The sequence below is a fragment of the Lepus europaeus genome, chromosome 6 (assembly GCF_033115175.1).
Source record: "Lepus europaeus isolate LE1 chromosome 6, mLepTim1.pri, whole genome shotgun sequence".
NCBI lineage: Eukaryota > Metazoa > Chordata > Mammalia > Lagomorpha > Leporidae > Lepus > Lepus europaeus.
This window is the reverse complement of record NC_084832.1, coordinates 66,486,513-66,506,068: the sequence shown is the minus strand read 5'-3', so window position 1 is coordinate 66,506,068 and position 19,556 is coordinate 66,486,513. Positions and strand designations below refer to the sequence as shown.

The following is a 19,556-nucleotide window of genomic DNA, read 5'->3' as shown; positions in this document are numbered from 1 at the left end:
CACATCCTGACCAGCCTTTACAGGTTTTTTGTCTTTTTGGTAATAGCCTTTCTAACGGATGAGATAATATCTTACGAGTTTTAATTTGTATGAACTGATGGCTAATGAGATTGAGAATTTTTTCATAAATTTGGCCATTTGAATTTCTTCTTTTGAGAAATGTCTAAATATATCATTTTCACATTTTAAAATTAGATTTTTTGAGGCCAGCATTGTGGCATAATAGGTTAAATCACTGCCTACAATGCTGGCATCCCATATGGTCATCAGTTCTCATCTGGGCTGCTCCACTTCCGATCTAGCTCCCTGTTAATGTGAAGTGGAGGATAATCCAACTGCTTGGGACCCTGAACCCATGTGGGAGACTCGGATCTAGCTCCTGGCTCCTGGATTTGGCTTGGTCCAGTCTTGGCCATTATGGCCACTTGGGGAGTGAACCAGTGAATGGAAGATCTCTCTCTGTCTCTCCCTCTATCTCTCTACAACTCTGTCTTTCAAATAAAATTTTTTTAAAAACGTGAATTTTTCTTTAGACATCTTATAGTTCCTTACATATTCTATATGTTAATCCTCTGTCGGATATATAGTTTACAAATATTTCTCCCATTTTGTAGTTTGTCTATTCACTGTGTTGATTGTTTCTTTGGTCATGCAGATGCCTTTTAGTTCAATAAAATCCCATTTGTCTATTTTTGTTTTTTGTTGATTGTACTTTTGTGGTCTTATCCAAAAACCCATTGCCTATATTGATGCCTTTATGTGTTTCTCCTATGTTTTCTTCTAGATGTTTCACAGTATCAGGCCTCATATTTAGGTTGATCTATATTGAGTCGATATTTGTATAGGGTGAGAGATAGGGAAGGGTGATGTTTTAATCTTCTGTCTATGGATATTCAGCTTTCCCATCATCATTATAGAGGAGATTGTCCTTTTTCCATGGTATATGTTTGGTGACTAAGTTGAGAATCAGTTGGTTATAGATGTGTGGGTTTATTTCTAGGATCTCTATTCTGTTTCATTGTTCTATGAATCCTTATGTCAATACCGTGATATTTTGGTTACTATCACTTGATAACATGTTCGTGTTGCTTCAAGCTTTGTTCTTTTTGTTCAAGATTACTTCAGCTATTTTTGTGCTTTTATGTGAATTTTAGGATTTTTTTCTAGTTATGAAAAGAATAGTCATTGGTATTTTGATGATTGTATTGAATCTGTAAATTGCATTGAGTAATGTGGACATTTTAACAATCTTAATTCTTCCAACCCACAAACATGAGACCTCATTCCATCTGTATGTGTATGTATTATTAAATTTCTTTTATTAACATTTTGTGATTTTCATTGTAGAGGTCTTTCTCATCTTTGGTTAAATTTATTCCAGGATGCTTTTTAAAAATTGGATATTACAAATGAGACTGCTTTTATGATTTCCTTCTCAGCAAGATCATCATACGTATATAACAAGGCTGCCAGTGGAGCAGGCATTGTGGTGTAGCAGTTAAGCCACCACTTGGGACACCCACATTCCATATTGGAGTGCCTGGTTTGAATCCAGCTACTCTGCTTCTGATGCAGCTTCCTAATGTGCCTGGGAAGGCAGCAGATGATAGCTCAAATACTTAGGCCCCTATCATCCATGTGGGAGACCAAGATGAAGTTCCTGGATTCTGGCTTCAGACTGGCCTAGACCTGGCCTAGACATGGCCATTGGGGGAGTGAACCAGCAGGTGGAAGATCTTTCTCTCAGTCTCTGCTTTTTGCTCTCTGTCTTTCACTCTGCTTTTTAAATAAATAAAACTTTTTAAATGCTATTGATTTTTCTAGGTTGATTTGGTGTCCTCCAACTTTATTGAATTTGTTTATTATTTCTTTTTTAAAAAGATTTATTTATTTGAAAGTCAGAGTTACACAGAGAGAGAAGGAGGGGCAGAAAGAGAGAGAGAGGTCTTCCATCTGCTTGCTGGTTTACTTCCCAACTGGCCATGACAGCTGGAGCTGCGCCAATCTGAGGCCAGGAGCCAGGAGCTTCTTTCAGGTCTCTACATGGGTGCAGGGGCCCAAGGACTTGGGCCATCTTCTACTGCTTTCCCAGGCCACAGCAGAGAGCTGGATCAGAAGTGGAGCAGCCAGAACTCAAACCAGCACCCATATGGGATATCAGCACTGCAGGTGGTGGTTTTACCCATTATGCCATAGCACTGGCCCCATTTGTTTATTATTTATAACATTCTTTTGGTGGGATATTTAGGTGTTTCTGTACATTGGATTATATCATCTACAAAAATGTATAATTTGACTTCCCCTTCCTACATTCCTTTTAGTTTTTTTCTCTTGCCTAATGAAACTGGCCAAAACTTCCAGTGTGGTAGTGAATATAAGTACTGAGAGAGGACATCACATTGTGTCATTCCAGATCTTAGAGTACTTGCTTTCAGCTTTTCCTCATTCAGTGCAATGTTGGCTATCAGTTTTTCATCGATAGCCTTTATTATTGAGGTACATTCTTCATATACCTAATTTGTTCAGAGTTTTCATTATGAATTGGTTGGATTTTACTGAATGCTTTTTCTGTATCTACTAAGATGATCAGGATTTTATCCATTACTTTGATGTGGTATATAACTGATTGATGTTGTTTCCATCATCCTTGCATCCCCAAGATAAATCCCATTTGATCATGATGAATGATCTTTTGATGTGCTGCTGGAATCAACTTGTTCATATTTTATTGAGGATTTTTGTTATCTATAATCAACACATTTTCCCCTTGTTAATGTGCATATTGACACATCAGCTGGATGGTCCTATTTTGCATTCTCTTTAAGTTTTATCTGTTCAAAGAAGCTTCTAGAATACACTGTTGGAGAATATATACTATTAACATGCAATTTATGAAAAACTGGGATTGGAATTGCTATTTCTCTATGGACTGTGCCTTCCAGGAGAATGATTCTGATAAAAAGGGACACATTTGGTTGGACTGACCTATTAATTATTTTGGGATGTGTCTTATGATAATATAAAATTATTTTGTGTGCTAAGAAATAAAGGAATCAAACTTACCCCTCAACATATACTCTGAGTAGAACATCAAAGAAAAAAAAAGAATGCAATAGCCAAAGAAGTTGAAAGAAATTCCAAAACCATTGTGTTATCATTTAAAAGTACATCTGACACAATGAGAAATTTGTTCACAAAGATGAGTAGAATTCCAAATACTCTATAATAAACAAAATGTAAATAATGATTATGCAGATAGACTTTTGTTCTATAGTTAGATGACATTTAGTTTAATAATCAGATAGCAATATGAATTATTTAGGATTAAACTGTCAAGTTAAAGGAAGGACCATGTTGCCTCAGAATCTCAAAAAAATTACTCAGTTTTCACCCAACCAAACCAGTAGCTGGTGAATAAAATTTTCACCAGCCTATTTTACAGCATGTTATTTTGTCTTTTTATAGGATGCATATCAGACTGACTCCTCAAGACACAGCAGGAAAACAAAATTAGAATTATATGTCTCTGTAATTATTCTTGTAATTTGAGAATTTCATAAGGAGTAGCTATGAATTTCTCATAAAATTTAAACCTCATTAATCTGGAAAATATTTAAGAATTTGGTAATAAAAACCAAGTGAGGGCATACTTAACATTAAGGTCTTCAAAGACAACTTTGACTAGTAAGATTTTTTTATCAGTATTTTTTTCAACAAGTACATGATTACATATTCATGGGTGCTTCTGGCCCAGTAAATCAATTCTATCAGTATTTTGATTGTTGAACTTAAAGTGCCTCCTACGTCTTTTTCTTATAAATTCTAAACACATTCCTTAGAAATTGATTATATTATTAGCAGTATGTGAAGATGAATTAATCTTCAATGTACTTTGTGATAATTCCAACTCAAATGAGAATATTAATTTAAAAGGAAAGAATTATATTGTATTAATCTATATGAAGTCTTCCTCTCCTCTGTGTACAGAAGAGGAACTAGTAAAATGGTTCCAAAATTAAAAAGTAATTCTAGTGGTGTATGGTATTTAACAAAATGCCCTATGGCATTTTATCTTGTATACTTCATTATTTTCATTTTTATAGATAGAAACACTTACCAGTATATTACTGTTAAATTTAGGCAAATACTATTTCTTTGCAAGTCATGATGTCTAGCTTAAGCCAGAATTCCAAGACAAATTAGATTGTATAAAAGGAAAGCACATGGTATATTTAACAACATTTAAAAAAATATATAGTTTATGACTGCTTTAATGCTGCATTAACATAGCTATTTAACAACATATTAATAGTAAAATATTTTTGTTTTGTTTACATATCATTTTCCATTATAATAATGATATTAAATGTCATACATATTTAATTACATTCTTTTTAAAAGTATCACCTGAATGCAAAGGCTGATACAATTAAATGAGCAATGTTCTTTATCTTGTGCTGCAAAAAGAAGGAAATATACATACAATCAATCACAAATTTCCTTTAAAATACATTATGATTTAATTCAGGAATGCACTGCAAACAATTTTAAAAGAAAAATTTTCAGAAGTTGTAATACAAAGTCCATTTTGCTACTAACTGAAATACGTTTAGCTTTCTGCAACATGAGATTTTGTGTTTGAATAGAACGCTCGCTTTGGATATATAGTAACATTTCCCTTAGGTATAAAGCCCTGACTCTAACTAAATGGTAATATTAAACTTAGGGACATAAACTAATGCACATAGTATGGACAAGAAGAGAGTGGTAAGGTAGAATTGTTTTCTCATACCAACTCTTCCATGAATGATCTAGGTCATCATGGGCAGGTCACCAGATTTGGGCTAGACCTCAGGTTCCACAGCAGTAAGAGATTTCAGGGATGGGCATCAGGAATAAATGGTATTCTTATCCTATAATGTTCATTTGTTGATACTGGATTCCCAGTGAACAGGTAATCATTAATGAGAGCTACAGTTGGAGTTGCAAATGTACTTTGGAGGTAAGGAAGTTAGGCACATATTTCCAAGGAAAAATGTCCTAAAGACTGAGCGCCTTCCATTCATCACAGGAGGGAAAGCCTGGTTGATGTAGTCTCTAGTGATGGTTCATTTTACCACATGGCTGCAGACAAGGTAACTATTGGGGACCAATTTCCTACCCTGCTGAAACCTCCAATGCAAGACTCAAATTTCATCCCAAGAGGAATCAATCCCAACACAGCTCTGACAGCTTGTGCCCAAAACTGGAGAATGGAGAGAACAGATACTGAGCAGAGAACTTAGGACATGGATGAATGTTATTAGGATAACCTTAAATATAAGAAATCTCCTATACTTTCAATATCCCCCTAATCCACCTGCACCCACCTTTTCCACTCAGACTTAAGGAGCTAAGGCAACTGATTGATTAATGAAGTAAACTTTACCTTGAGGTAGGCATCCTCTTATTACAAGCTCTTTCTGACTCCTGCAGTGCACTGGATCTCCAGGAAGCAAAGAATTGTTACAACCCTGAAATTGCTTAACAGTGCGGCCATAGAGAACCATGCTTGATAGAAACATGGAGACCCAAAGGGGTAGCTTGGAATGACACTCGCCTCTCTATTCTTTTTCTGCATCTTTTCAAAACTATCCAGAGTAAATATGCAATTCAGACTATTTTGTTCTTATCAAAATAGGCAATTTGTGAATGAAGGTGAAATAAAGACCTTTCACAGCAAACAGAAACTGAAAGAATTTGTCGCCACTCGTCCAGCCCTGCAAAAGATGCTTAAAGATGTATTACATACAGAAGCACAGAAACACGGTAGCCAATATGAAGGAAGGTAAAGGAAGGAAACCTCACACCAAAAGAACACAGGAATCTCAAACCAGATATCAGAAAATATCTTTGGCAAATGGCAGGGCAAAGTTACTCCTTCTCAATAGTAACATTGAATGTTAATGGCTTGAACTGTCCAGTTAAAAGACACCGATTGGCGGATTGGGTTAAGGAACAAAACCCATCTTTTTGCTGCTTACAAGAAACTCATCTTTCCAACAATGATCCATACAGACTGAAAGTGAAAGGCTGGAAAAAGATATACCATGCCAACAGAAATGAAAAAAGAGCAGGCGTAGCCATCTTAATATCGGACAACATAAACTTCACCATAAAAACTGTCAGGAGAGACAAAGAGGGACACTATTTAATGATTAAGGGATCCATTCAACAGGAAGATATAACAATTGTCAATGTATATGCACCGAATCACAGGGCACCAGCTTATTTAAAAGACTTGTTAAGGGACTTAAAGGGAGACTTAGACCCCAATACAATAGTACTGGGGGACTTCAATACTCCACTCTCAGAGATAGACAGATCATCAGGACAGAAGATCAACAAGGAGACAGCAGATTTAAATGACACTATAGCTCAAATGGATCTAACAGATATCTACAGAACATTTCATCCTACATCTAAGGACTTTACATTCTTCTCAGCAGTATATGGAACCTTCTCTAGGATTGACCACATACTAGGCCATAAAGCAAGTCTCAGCAAATTCAAAAGAATTAGAATCATACCATGCAGCTTCTCAGACCACAAAGGAATCAAATTGGAAATTAGCAACTCGGGAATCCCCAGAGCACGTGCAAACACATGGAGATTGAACAACATGCTCCTGAATGAACAATGGGTCATAGAAGAAATTAAAAGAGAAATCAAAAATTTTCTGGAAGTAAATGAGGATAACAACACAACATACCAAAACCTATGGGATACAACAAAAGCAGTGCTAAGAGGAAAGTTTATATCAATAGGTGCCTACATCAAGAAATTGGAGAGGCACCAAATAGATGAGCTTTCAAGTCATCTCAAGGATCTAGAAAAGCTGCAGCAAACCAAACCCAAACCCAGTAGAAGAAGGGAAATAATTAAAATCAAAGAAGAAATCAACAGGATTGAATCCAAAAAAAATTACAAAAAATCAGCCAAACGAGGAGCTGGTTTTTTGAAAAAATAAACAAAATTGACACCCCATTGGCCCAACTCACTAAAAAAAGAAGAGAAAAGACCCAAATCAATAGGATCAGAGATGAAAAAGGAAACATAACAACAGACACCACAGAAATAAAAAGAATCATCAGAAATTACTACAAGGACTTGTATGCCAGCAAACAGGGAAATCTATCAGAAATGGACAGATTCTTGGACACATACAACCTACCTAAATTGAGCCAGGAAGACATAGGAAACCTAAACAGACCCATAACTGACACAGAAATTGAAACAGTAATAAAGGCCCTCCCAACAAAGAAAAGCCCAGGACCAGATGGATTCACCGCTGAGTTCTACCAGACATTTAGAGAAGAACTAACTCCAATGCTTCTCAAACTATTCAGAGCAATCGAAAAAGAAGGAATTCTCCCAAATTCTTTCTATGAAGCCAGCATCACCTTAATTCCTAAGCCGGAAAAAGATGCAGCATTGAAAGAGAATTACAGACCAATATCCCTGATGAACATAGATGCAAAAATCCTCAATAAAATCCTGGCCAATAGAATGCAACAACACATCAGAAAGATCATCCACCCAGACCAAGTGGGATTTATCCCTGGTATGCAAGGATGGTTCAACGTCCGCAAAACAATCAACGTAATACACCACATTAACAGGCTGCAGAAGAAAAACCATATGATTCTCTCAATAGACGCAGAGAAAGCATTTGATAAAATACAACACCCTTTCATGATGAAAACTCTAAGCAAACTGGGTATGGAAGGAACATTCCTCAATACAATCAAAGCAATATATGAAAAACCCATGGCCAACATCCTATTGAATGGGGAAAAGTTGGAAGCATTTCCGCTGAGATCTGGCACCAGACAGGGATGCCCACTCTCACCACTGCTATTCAATATAGTTCTGGAAGTTTTAGCTAGAGCTATTAGGCAAGAAAAAGAAATTAAAGGGATACAAATCGGGAAGGAAGAAGTCAAACTATCCCTCTTTGCAGATGATATGATTCTTTATTTAGGGGACCCAAAGAACTCTACTAAGAGACTATTGGAACTCATCGAAGAGTTTGGCAAAGTAGCAGGATATAAAATCAATCCACAAAAATCAACAGCCTTTGTATACACAGGCAATGCCACGGCCGAGGAAGAACTTCTAAAATCAATCCCATTCACAATAGCCACAAAAACAATCAAATACCTTGGAATAAACTTAACCAAGGACGTTAAAGAACTCTATGATGAAAACTACAAAACCTTAAAGAAAGAAATAGAAGAGGATACCAAAAAATGGAGAAATCTTCCATGCTCATGGATTGGAAGAATCAATATCATCAAAATGTCTATTCTCCCAAAAGCAATTTATACATTCAATGCAATACCAATCAAGATACCGAAGACATTCTTCTCAGATCTGGAAAAAATGATACTGAAATTCATATGGAGACACAGAAGACCTCGAATAGTCAAAGCTATCTTGTACAACAAAAACAAAGCCGGAGGCATCACAATCCCAGATTTCAGGGCATACTACAGGGCAGTTATTATCAAAACAGCATGGTACTGGTACAGAAACAGATGGATAGACCAATGGAACAGAATAGAAACACCAGAAATCAATCCAAACATCTACAGCCAACTTATATTTGATCAAAGACCCAAAACTAATCCCTGGAATAAGGACAGTCTATTCAATAAATGGTGCTGGGAAAACTGGATTTCCATATGCAGAAGCTTGAAGCAAGACCCATACCTTTCACCTTACACAAAAATTCACTCAACGTGGATTAAAGACTTAAATCTACGTCCCGAAACCATCAAATTATTAGAGAGCATTGGAGAAACCCTGCAAGATATAGGTACAGGCAAAGACTTTTTGGAAAAGACCCCAGGAGCACAGGCAGTCAAAACCAAAATTAACATTTGGGATTGCATCAAATTGAGAAGTTTCTGTACTTCGAAAGAAACAGTCAGGAAAGTGAAGAGGCAACCGACAGAATGGGAGAAAATATTTGCAAACTATACTACAGATAAAGGGTTGATAACCAGAATCTACAAAGAAATCAAGAAAATCCACAACAACAGAAGAAACAACCCACTGAAGAGATGGGCCAAGGACCTCAATAGACACTTTTCAAAAGAAGAAATCCAAATGGCCAACAGACACATGAAAAAATGTTCAAGATCACTAGCAATCAGAGAAATGCAAATCAAAACCACAATGAGGTTTCACCTCACCCCGGTGAGAATGGCTCACATTCAGAAATCTACCAACAATAGATGCTGGAGAGGATGTGGGGAAAAAGGGACACTAACCCACTGTTGGTGGGAATGCAAACTGGTTAAGCCGTTATGGAAGTCAGTCTGGAGATTCCTCAGAAACCTGAACATAACCCTACCATACAACCCAGCCATCCCACTCCTTGGAATTTACCCAAAGGAAATTAATTTGGCTAATAAAAAAGCCATCTGCACATTTATGTTTATTGCAGCTCAATTCACAATAGCTAAGACCTGGAACCAACCCAAATGCCCATCAACAGTAGACTGGAAATTATGGGACATGTACTCCATAGAATACTATACAGCAGTAAGGAACAATGAAACCCAGTCATTTGAAACAAGATGGAGGGATCTGGAAAACATCATGCTGAGTGAATTAAGCCAGTCCCAAAGAGACAAATATCATTTGTTTTCCCTGATCGGCGACAACTAACTGAGCACCAAAGGGGAAACCTGCTGAAATGAAATGGACACTATAAGAAACAATGACCTGATCAGCTTAGGTCCTGACTCTAGATATAGAATGTAATACTTTATCCTTATACTTTGCGTTTCTGTGTGGGCACAAACTGATGAGCTCTTTACTAATGATATACTGAAGTGATCTTCTGTATATAAAGAGAATTGGAAATGAAAAAAAAAAATAACAACCTGGTATTGAAGGGGAAATGGCATAGAAAGTTAATTAATTTGAAAAAAAAATCATGTGGGTTCTCTGTCTTTAATGTGCTGTACATTGCTATTTGATGCTATAATTAGTAATCCAATGGTAGTTTTTTTCACTTTGTATTGCTATATAGGCAAAATGTTGAAAACTTTACCTAATATATACTAAGCTGATCTTCTGTGTACAAAGAGAATTGAAAATGAATCCTTACATGAATGGAAGGGGAGAGGGAGCGGGAGAGAGGAGGGTTGCGGGCGGGAGGGAAGTTACGGGAGGGGGGAAGCCATCGTAACCCATAAGCTGTACTTTGGAAATTTATATTCATTAAATAAAAGTTAAAAAAAATAGGCAATTTAAATGCAGCTTCAAACAGTGTTGGAGGGAATGCAAATTGGATCAACCATATGGAAAACATGATTAATATTCCTCAGGAAACTAAAAATAGATCTACCATATGATCCTGCTATCACACCCCTGGGAATATATGCAAGGCAAATGAAATCAGTATATGAAAGAGGTAGCTGGACTCCTATGTTTATAGCAGCTCAATAATTGACAATAGCAAAAACATGGAAGCAACATAGATATCCATCAAATGGTGACAGATAATGAAACTGTGATATAATTGTTGTTTAGTAAAATGTTTAGAAAAAGAAAATGTGGCATATATGCCCAATGGAATACTACACAGTCATAACAAGAATGAAATCCTGACATTTGGAACAAGAGGATAGAACTGGAGATCATTAGATCATGTGAAATAAAGCAGACCAAGAAAAACAAATATCTCTTATTTGTGGAAGTTAATATACAGGGAGAGTATAAAAATTGTGAGGCTGTCATCATTTGGCATATAGTTATAAATATTGCTTCTCTCATTCATACCATGTACATGACACTATGTCCTTCTTTCTTCACATTTTGATCATGATGATAAATACCTCACTTTGTCATATTAATCTGTTTTCAAGAAAAAATAGTAGTGGCTGGGCTTTGGCACAGCAGGTTAAAGCCCCTGCCTGTAGCACCGGGATCTCATATGAGGGCCAGTTAAAGGCCTGGCTGCTTGAATTCCAATCTGGCTCACTGACAATGTGCCTAGGAAAGCAGCTGAGGATGCCTGCAACCGTGTGGAAAACCCAGAGGAAGCTCCAGGCTCCTAGCTTCAGATCTCCTCAATGCTGGCCGATGTGATCATTTGGGAAGTGAACTAGTGAATGAAAGGCCTCTCTCTCTGTCTCTACTTCTCTCTGTGATTCTGTCTTTGAAAGAAATAAAATAAAACTTTTAAAAGAAGAACAAATAGTATATATGTATGTGTATATAATCTCCACATATAATAAACTTATAAAATAGAAAGCTACTTACAGATAAAAGGAGACTTTAGAAAACTATGTCAAAGACATGCTGATTGTCACTCCTGCTGCTAATCAGAACTTCTCAAACCTCCATCTCTCTGGGTATGTATGTGTATGAGTGTGTGTCTGTGTGTCTATTTACATGTGTGTTGGTTTACATATACAAATATGTATTCGTTTATAGAGAGCTCACGTTTCATCGACGCCTTCATCAACAGATACTGCTGTTGACTCACTTAATGTGGTGCTGGAGGATTAAAAATGTGTATATCAGATAGAACATAATTTCCTAGATTTTATCTTAGTTCAATTAGTTACAATTACTCATTAACTTATAAACTGGTTTATCTTTAAAAAACAATTAAATGCTATAACTAGTACTCCAACAGTATTTTTTCACTTTGTGTTGCTATGTGAGGGCAAACTGTTGAAATCCTTATATATACTAAACTGATTTTCTGTATATAAAGAGAATTGAAAATGAATCTTGATGGGAATGGAAGGGGAGAGCGAGTGGGAAAGGGGAGGGTTGCGGGTGTGTGTGGGGGAAGCCTTTGTAATCCATAAGCTGTACTTTGGAAATTTATATTCATTAAATAAAAAAATTAAAAAAAAACAATTAAAAAAGTTAAACTGTAGACATGGCAAAAAGTTAACAACTTCAGATTTAAGTATAGTTGTTTACAGCTGAACCTAACCACAATTTGTAACAGTATTTATTTCAAAATTCACCCTGAGTTTACAGGTACCTATTTCTCTTGCCCCATCCAATTTCATGATTCTCAAGTACAGTCACCATCTCAATCTCCATGATCATAACATCTCTAAGCCATCTCAAGCCAGGCCCCAGAGGCGGTAGCTAGTAGCTATGCCAGCCACATGGGTCTTCACCAAAGCACAGCAGCTCATTCCTACCCCAGCCCACTACCACTCCAACCTCCAGCTAGGGGAAGCTCTTTGGGAGAAGGGAATTTGGTGAAGGCCACACTGCTTCCCAAAGGCCCTATCTTCCAGGCCACCTGCTGCAATACAGTCAGAGTATGGGCTCTGATCCCATCTAGAAAATACATGGCACTATGGTAGAAGGAGAGCATCTTGGAAAATCCAGGATGACTACTCGGAAACTTTAGCAAGAATGTGGAAACCACACCAGGATGCAGGTTACGCTCTTAGAAATCCTCATGGATGTTTTAGTTGTTAACGTACCATATGAAAACTTTTGAATAACTTTAACCACTTAGTATAGTATGCAGGTTAAGCAGACTTTAAAAGAGACCCTGTATCTAGAATAGGTTAAGCAATTATTTATAATCATGTTCATGAAAAATAGTCACTTCTGGGTTTTTCTGTTAATAATTGAGGTTTAACATTAAACCACACTGTTTCCATTCACTCAATCCCACCCAAACTGCATGGTAATGCATCCAGGCTGATGCAAGTGCCCTGACAGAACCACATTCAGCCTTTGAGGTTGGGAGCATAGAGCCACCTGTACTCATACATTCTACCAAGGGCAAGAGCACCAGCTTTTCGATTTCAATACAAAGTCTAGATAGAAATTATAGGATGTAAAAATCGAGGTCCTTCCATAAAGTTTAAGACTTAGGGCAGAAGAAAGGAAGACAAAAACAGAATTCCCAAGAAATCAGACTCATTCCACACCAGTCTCATCCTCCGTGAAACCCTGAGATGAACTGCAATCCTCAATCCCCTGTGTTTGGATCCAGGCCCACCAAGACACTTCAGTATGCTTTGAACTGGCTCATCATCAACTTCTTGATGTACTTGTAGGCCAAAAATAGTGCCCCATTGGCAGGGAGTGCTTGAATCATAGGTTTCAGGCCACTGTCATCAGAGACAAAGAAGGGTATAATGTAATGATTAAGGGATCAATCTAACAGAAAGATGTGACTATAATAAATGTATATACATGCAACTACAGGCTCCCTGGCTACTTAAAAAAGTTAATAGACATAAAGGGGGAAACAGACTCAAATACTATTAATAGTAATGGGGATTTCAATACATGACTTTCAGAAATGGAAGGATTAGCCAGACTAAATCAAAAAGAAAACAGCTGAGTTAATCAACACTATAGGCTAAATGGATATCTACAGAGCCTTTCACCCCACATTGGCAGAATACACATTCTTCTCATCAGGGCTTGGAACATTCTCTAGGATAGACTGTAAGCTATGTCACAAAGCAAGTATCAGAAAATTTTAAAAAATCAAAAATATACCAGGTATCTTCTCTGACCAGAATGGAATGAAGCTGGAAACCATCAACTCGGGAATCTCCAGAACACATGCAAATATATGGAGACTGAACAACATGCTCCTGAATGAACAGTGGGCCATAGAAGAAATCAAAAGCGAATTCAAAAAACTTCTGGAAATAAATGAAGATGACAATACATCATATAAAAAACTGTAGGATACAGGAAAGCAGTGTTAAGAGAGAAGCCCATTGCTGAGTTCTACCAGACATTAAAGAAGCTCTAATTCCAATTCTTCTCAAGCTATTCAAAAACCATTGAAAAGAAAGGAGTCCTCCCAAACTCCTTCTATGAAGCCTGCATCACCTTAATACTCAATCCTGGATTAGTTACAACAGAGAAAGAGAACTACAGACCAATATCCCTGATGAACATGTATGTAAAAATCCTTGACAAAATATTAGCTAATTTAATCCAAGCACACATCAGAAATATGTATCATATAACTAGATATCATATAACTAGATAAAAACTGTTTGGTCTTTACCCATGTGTTTTAGACTCTGTCAAACAATTTGTGGAACAAACAAGACTAGTGTCTGCTAATACTAACTGATAGAATCAAAAAGGGAGAGAACAATCCATCATGGGAAGCAGGATACACAGCAGACTCATAGAATGGCAGATGTCCTAAATAGCACTCTGGCCTCAGAATCAGCCCTTAAGGGAGTATTTTAGGCATGGAAAGCCAAGACACTCTGGAAAAAAAAAAAGACCTAAATGAAAGATCTCAGCGAGTGTGATCCCAGTGGAAAGAATGGGGCCATCAAGGTAGGAGGTACCTTTCTCTGAAGGGAGGAGAGAACTTCCACTTTGACTATGACCCTGTCGGAATAAGATCGAAGTCAGCGAACCCAAAAGGCTTCCATAGCCTTGGCAACTCATGACTAGAGCCTAGGGAGATTACTGATGCCATAAACAAGAGTGTCAAATTGTTAAGTCAACAACAGGAGTCACTGTGTACTTACTTCTCATGTGGGATCTGTCCTTACTGGGTTGTCCAATGTGAAGTAATGATATAGCTAGTACTGAAACAGTATTTTACACTTTGTGTTTCTGTGTGGGTGCAAACTGATGAAATCTTTACTTAATATATACTAAATCAATCTTCTGTATATAAAAGGAATTGAAAATGAATCTTGATGTGAATGGAATGGGAGAGGGAGCGAGAGATGGGAGGGGTGTGAGTTGGGGGGTGCCATTGTAATCCATAAACTGTACTTTGCAAATTTATATTTACTAAATAAAAAAAAAGAAAAAGAAAAACAAAAAAAATTGTGGAAATGAAATGAATAGGTAAGTTTATTTAGCACAAAATAAATTTTAAATCCATGCATCACAATATTCCTCATGCATTTACCTTAAACTTTTGAAGACACCTATTATACATAGATTTCAAAATATTTAAATATATTTTTCATAAGTTTTGGAAGTTCCATTTTATGTAACTATTTGTATGGCATGTGTTATTTTTCATTAGAAATCGGTTTCATATGCCAATATTGAATAAAATAAAATTGTCAGGAATGATGCATGAGGTTTTTTAAATGACCAATCCTTTGGTTTTTTAAGATTTATTTTAGTTATTGGAAAGACATGAGTTACACAGAGAGATAAAGATAGAGAGGTCTTCTATCCACTGGTCACCCTCCAAATGGCTGCAATGGCTGGAGCTAAGCTGATCTGAAGCCAAGAGCCAGGAGGTTCTTCTGGGCCTCCCAAGTGGGTGCAGGGGCTCAAGTCCTTGTGCCATCCTCCACTGCTTTCCCAGGCACAATAGAATGGAGCTGCATCAGAAGTGCAAATGATAGGACTCAATTTGCTGCCCATATGGGATGCCTGAACTGCAAGCCAGGACTTTAATGCACTGTACCAGAACACTGGCCCCAGGATACATGATTTTAGCAAGTTTTTTTCATCTAATTGTTACAGTTATTCTAGATACAAACAGTGCATCTTATGTAGAATTGCATCTTAGGGAAACAGAAAGTACTCCACAGATCCTACAGTAAGAAGATTTAGAGAGTCTAACACACTAGCTTTCCAGGAAGAGTAAATTTTATAAATCTCAACCCTACTCTATGATTATTTTGTGTTTGTGTTTGAAGAGGATTGTGTACTTCTTGATGAAATATGTATGTGTGTATATGTATATGTATATATATGTTTGTGTGTCTGCGTAAGTTCCAAAATGTTTCCAATAAAATACTTATATTTTAATTTCATTTATACACAACCTTTCTGAAATACACACACATGCCAAGTGAATGCTCACACACATATTTATTCAAAATCTTTTCAAAAACATGTACTTATGTATTTAGAAGGCAAAGAGACACACACACAAAAAAACAATAACAACCAATCCAGTGAAGAAATGGGAGAGGATCTGAATAGAGAGTTTTCAAAAGAAGAAACATAAATTGTCAAGAAATACATGAAAAAATGCTCAACATCATTAGACATTAGGGAAATGCAAATCAGCATCACAATAAGACATCAACTCACCCCTGTCAGAATGGCTGTTACAAAAAAGACAGAACAACAATGCTGGTGGTGATTATGAGAAAGGGGAACTCTTTTATGCTGTCTGTGGGAATGTATTTAGTGCAGCCACTATGGAAAATGTATGGAAATTTTCTTAGAAACTAGAAATACACTTGCCCTAAGACCAAGCAATCACACTCCTGGATATATAGCTCAAAGACATTAATTCATTTTAGCAGAGATACATGTTCCATCATGTTTATGGCAGCACTGTTCACAATAGCCAAATTATGCAATCAAACAAAGGTGCTCATTAGCAGATGACTGGCAAAAAGGTGATACACACACACATACCCACACTGGAATATTGTTCAGCTATTAAAAGAAGAATGAAATTCTATCATTTGCAACAAAATGGTTTGAACTGAAAAACATCTTGTTAATTCAAATATGCTAGACATAGAAAGATAAATACCTCATGTCCTTCTTTTTATGTGGGAGCTTAAAAAAAAAAAGGAAGGAGGAGGAAGGAAAAGGAAGAGAAATGGAAAGTATTAAAGAAAATATAGCTGTGTGAATCAGTTCTGTTGCATATACAGTGTTTTGTCAAACTTTGCTTTAAACATTTGACCAAGAGATTGATAAGAATTATATGCTCTAATAGTATTGTTTTTGATACTTTTAAAATTTCCTTTCTATGAGTGAATTTGGACACCTTTTCACTTGGACATCTTTTCACTTGGTTACTCTAGAGATCTTGCCTATTTTCTTGCTGCACTATATTCTTATTTATTTTTTGAACTTTTTATTTAGTAGGATCACTAAGCCTGTGACTGTAATGTAAATAATAATGTCATCCTAAAAAATTTAATGAAAATGCAATAAATATTAATGAAAGTATTTAAAGCAACAATAGTCAAGAAAACATGATTCCCTGTCATCACAGGGCTGTCCTCCTTCCAGAGTTCCCAAAGCCTGGATGAAGCTGGTATGAGCAGGGCCGATGGATTTTAAAACAATTCAGATTATTCAGTATTTCTTTTGTCTTTTGTACACAAAAAACACAGTTATTGAAAATTCTTTATTCTCTGTGTTTAGCAGGATTCTCTTACCCTCCTGCTGTGTGTGTGTGTGTGTGTGACTGAAGATTGCCACATAAGCTACCTGTGCAGTGCTTGGAACAAGAGAACAGTGTGTCAGTGCTGGGGACTGGTGTGTGAAACATTCCTCTCCCCTGGGTTTAAATTTTAGACTTTGCTGCTGAGCTGATGTTTGGTAACAGAGAGTTTGCAAATCAACAGAGGAAGAAAATAGAAATTAGCTTTCTGAAAATCTGAACTCACAAATGTGAAACAAAGCAGGGTTAAATAGCAATAACCATGTAAGTAAATGGAAATTGATGCGACAAGTTTCTTTTTTTTTCTTTCTTTTTTTTTTTTTTTAGATTTCCAGGTTACTGTTTACTGAATTACAAAATGGATTTTCCCATAAATATTGGAGACCTATGAGAAATAGGACTCCAAAATCTGGGAGGATGGGGGATTTTTCAGGCTTTCCCTCATTTTTCCCCAGCAAGCTGTTAACTACAATTTGAAGACTGTTTTCTGAGCCGGCCTTTCCTTCCAAGGATTTCTTGTGAGTTATGTGTTTTATGGAAACTGGAATACCTACTTGGCAAAGTTCCGAGGGTAGACTGTGAGCATTCGCACACACTTTCCATATATATATCAGCAGCCAGCTGTTACTATTACAGTAGGCCTGTGGAGGCCACACATGATCTTATTTCTTGAAATGATGCTTTCATTTGGTTTCAGGTTCACAAGGTGTAATGACATATTGTGTCTTGTGAAATCTTTTCATTTCCACTCCCGGGCACTATTTCCCTCTTGAAGCCACCTGATGTAGTGTATATCAGTTTCCTCTATCTTGTCAGGTACTTTGTACACCAGACAGCGAAGATGCATATTTATTATTTCTCCACTTTTAAAACTTTGCACGGACTCACTTTATTGCCTCTTTTAAAAAAATAGTTGTTTATTTGAAAGGCAGAGTTACAGAGAGGCGGGGGGGGGGGCAGAGAGAAGAGAGAGTCTTCAATCTGCTAGTTCACTGCTCAAATGGCCCCAGAGTCAAGGCCAGGAGCCCAGTACTCCATCCAGGTCTCCTACGTGGATGGCAGGGGTCCAGGTACTTGGGCCATCGACACCCCCTTCGCAAGCACATTAGGAGGACGGTGGATCAGAAGTGGAGCAGCAGGGACTTCATTAGTGCTCCAACATGGGATGACAGTGCACTGGCACCACAATGCTGACCTCCGTTTCTTTCCTTTTTGAAGGGATAAACGTGCAGGACCCAAGACTTGGGCCATCTTCTACTGCTTTCCAGGCATAAGGAGAGAGCTGGATTGGAAGTAGAGAAGCCAGGACTTGAGCCGCTGCCCACGTGGGATGCCCGCACTGCTGGCGGACACTGTAACCAGCTGCGCCACAGCACCAGCCCCCTTACAAATATCTTGTAAAGTGCTCCTAACAGATTTCCGTTAGTTTCCTCTGAAGTAAACGGAAGCCTGGCTCCCTACATTCGGCTCTAACCGTCGGCTCTTCCCTCCCTCTAGGATTCCTTTACCAGGTGTTGGGCTGCTGTTCGGCCGTTTGCCGCCCCCCCCACCCCGCCCCCCTCGCCGCACCGACGCCGGTGCCTCGCGCGGTGCCCTCAGGCGTGGGCGGGCTCGGGCTGACCAAGGGCCCATCCCGCTGAGGAGACGCTCAGGGAGCCGGCGAGGCGGTGCGGGACGCTGTGCGCAGCGCCGGGACTGGAGAGCGCTTCCTGCACTGGCCCGCAGGGGGCGCGGCGGGCGGCGAGGGCCGGAGACGCCCAGGCCCCAGCCCCTGAAACACTGGGCGCGCGGGACCCGCAGCCCAACCGCCTCAGGAGGCCGCGGCCGGCGGGGCGGAGCCGAGCGGGGCGCCAGCCGCGGGCAACGACGGCCCCGGCCCGCCCGCGCGGACGCTTTTCCAGTCAACCCCTCGCTCACCTTCCCTCCAGGGCCGCACCCCGGCAGCCTGCGAGGGGGCTGGAATGGCCGGGGTGTCTGGGCGCAAGCGGACGCGGCCCGCTCCCCTGAGGTTTCCAACGCGTTTGGTCCTCCAGAAGGAGAAAAATCCTCAGAGCGGCGGCCAATGGCGTGGCAGAAAGGACTCGCGCTCAGGCCCGGCCCCGCCCCGTCCGCCTGGAGAGGAGCCCGGCCGGTGGCTGTGGAGATGTCACTGGCCGCTGTGGCCATCCGGCAAGGACCTCGCACTGACTGGCTCCGCGCAGGCGCGAATCGTAACCTGGGAGGTAATAGCGGGGATGGCGGCTACAGGTTGGGATTCTGGGGGGCTGAGCGCCCCGTGTGCTGTTTTGTGAGACTCAAAGGCCAGGCCGGGGCTGCTCCTGCTTCTGCAGACCGCGCTGGGGCAGTCCAAAGAGCCAAGGGCAGG

The 19,556-nt window shown here is 38.8% G+C and overlaps 1 pseudogene; it reads right to left on the bottom strand.

Annotated features, from left to right (window-relative positions):
• LOC133762108 (phosphatidylinositol 3,4,5-trisphosphate 3-phosphatase TPTE2-like) overlaps positions 1–19,262 on the bottom strand; it is a 68,334-nt pseudogene extending 49,072 nt beyond the window's left edge.
• Between the last annotated feature and the right edge of the window lie 294 nt (positions 19,263–19,556).